This window comes from Neolamprologus multifasciatus, chromosome 23 (genome assembly GCF_963576455.1).
Source record: "Neolamprologus multifasciatus chromosome 23, fNeoMul1.2, whole genome shotgun sequence".
NCBI classification, from domain to species: Eukaryota; Metazoa; Chordata; class Actinopteri; order Cichliformes; family Cichlidae; genus Neolamprologus; species Neolamprologus multifasciatus.
The window spans coordinates 2,363,301-2,365,800 of record NC_140460.1 but is presented as its reverse complement, the minus strand read 5'-3'; the positions used below and the strand labels follow the sequence as shown (position 1 = coordinate 2,365,800).

At 43.1% G+C, this 2,500-nt stretch overlaps 1 protein-coding gene across 1 annotated transcript in view; it reads right to left on the bottom strand.

Moving 5' to 3' along the window:
* The window catches only part of btf3l4 (basic transcription factor 3-like 4), a 12,730-nt gene extending 12,276 nt beyond the window's left edge, over positions 1-454 (bottom strand). The window contains exon 1 of the mRNA XM_085150849.1: positions 263-454. The gene's annotated coding sequence lies outside the window, so the exon portion shown is untranslated. The remainder of the gene's footprint in view (positions 1-262) is intronic.
* Between the last annotated feature and the right edge of the window lie 2,046 nt (positions 455-2,500).

Sequence of the window (2,500 nt, the reverse complement as noted above, 5' to 3'; positions counted from 1 at the left end):
AAAATTAGCTGGAGCAACAATATGAGCAATGTTACAAAAATACGGAAAAATATCATTATTATTACTATTATTATCATGATCATAAAAACAAGGCGAGAGAATAGAGATGTTAAAGAGACAGGAAAGCTAGATGTAGCAGATACAACTGTAACTGGAGCTGACACTAACTTGACAGCAGACGCGCGTGTGTGTGTGCGCGCGCGCGCGTCTCAGACAGCTGCTGAGATGAAAACACAATACTCGGCCCACAGTGAACACACACCGTATCGCTGCTCCGCTCGCGCCGGCAGTTGCGCTCAGTCCGCAAACCAACAACCGCACGGGCCGCAAAAACCGCACCCCTCTCACAAAAGCCAGCATCTACGGGAACGAGCCTGCTCCATTAAGCGCAGAGGCATGCGGCACCGAAAGATGGAGGTGATGAGGAAGAGATGACGTCACACATCATATGGCTGATCCCCCCCACCGTCCCACCCCTTCTTCGTCTCCGACCAGCGGGAGGGATTTGGTGTCGTGCTGCCACCTATGGGATGCTGTTTAAAACTACACTAATAACTGTAAAGCGACACTGTCAGCGGATTGGACCACAGTGTGGGAAACTAAAGCCACTCTGGTTATTACCCGTGTACATTTCCCCTTATAGTCAATATTACAGAACAAACAAAAATCGCATGACGAGTGTGGGAACAATGTGTGGCCGCTAGTATGTGTGTGGGACTTTTCACTGATGCCTGATAAATCTAATTTTTAAAACCTCACTCAGTCACAAACTGCACAGTTGCAGGTTTGTCATTGCAAATGCAATTTTCCCAGTGAGCAGTGCTATGTTAAGCATGGAAGCAAGTCTGTTTTTATGGCCCTTCTGTAGCAGGCTTATCTATTCATGTATCCCCTGTTTTCATCTGCTGTTCTCACTAACTGAGCTCGTCTTGAACACAGGTTTAGTGAGAGACTTAAACATGTTGAGGTGGTTGCTGTTGTGGTTCCTTTTAAACCCCAATAGGGCCTTTCTGTCTGGAGTTTTCATGTTCTCACTCATGGGTTTCCTCCAAGTACCCCGTCTTCCACCCACTGTCCTAAAACATGCAAACATGCATGTTAATGTTAATTCAAACCCAAATGTAGAGAATAAGCGCTGTGTGAATGTGTGACTATATGTCACTTATCTGAAAGTACAGTACGATGTAATGTTAGTCCATTTCCAGCTCTGCTTTTCATCAACAACTTTACTCATCATCAACTTTATTTATAAAGCACTTTAAAAGAACCACAGCTGACACAAAGTGCTGTACATTGGAACTGTAAAATAAAATTACATGAGATATAAGTAAAAACCAAATAAAAGAAGAGTGAAATCATTAATTAAATAACTACTTCAATTAAAAGAGAAACTAAGTCTCGCTGAGGTTAAAAGCCAAGGAATAAAAGTGGGTTTTAAGACGTGATTTAAAAGTGGACAGTGAAGGGCCTCTCTAACGTGCATGGACAAATTATTCCATAATTTTGGAGCCACAATAGAGAAGGCCCCGCCCCCTCTGAGCTTCCTCCTGGATCTCGGTACCTCCAGGAGCAGCTGGTCAGCTGACCTGAGAGACCGACAGGGTGTGTGGGGATGAAGAAGCTCAGAGAGGTAAGGCGGGGCAAGACTGTGGAGGCATTTAAAAACAAACATAAGAATTTTAAAATTAACTCTAAAAGACACAGGCAGCCAGTGCAGAGAGGCCAGCACGGGGGTTATATGCTCTCTTTTTCGAGTTCCTGTTAGGAGTCGTGCAGCCGCATTTTGAACCAGCTGCAGACGTGAGAGCAATGACTGACTGACCCCCACATAAAGTGAGTTACAGTCGTCCAGGCGGGAAGAAATAAAAGCATGGATCACTGTTTCAAGGTGCTGCCTCGAAAGAAAAGATTTTACTCTTGCCAGTCGCCTTAAATGATAAAAACTGGACTTCACCACTGCTCTGATTTGGTTGTCCAATTTAAAATCACTGTCCAACTTAAAACCAAGGTCAGTAACAACAGGTTTAAAATAGACTTCCAGGGATCCTAAAACAACAGAGGAGGACTCCTCACAGGGACTACTGGGTCCAAAAACCAACACTTCTGTTTTCTTTTCATTAAAATTTAAAAGGTTTAGAGCCAACCAAGCTTTAATTTCATCTAGACATGTCAAGAGAGGTTTTATGGAGATGCCATCCATTTGAAAATGATTGTTAATCAAACAATGTGGCCCATTTGTAAAGTTCTGCATGAAGTGACACCTGGTCCCACAATCACACAGAGAGCTTGGAGTGGAATATAAGTAGACGTCTACAGTGCTTAAAGCAGTGTAGACGTCTACAGTGCTTAAAGCAGTGTAGACGTCTACAGTGCTTAAAGCAGTGTTATAAGACTACAGTGCTTAAAGCAGTGTTATAAGACTACAGTTCGGGACACTCAAAGTAAAGATTTTATCTCATATTTCTGTTTTGTCAACAGACGGGATGTAATAACTAACTAA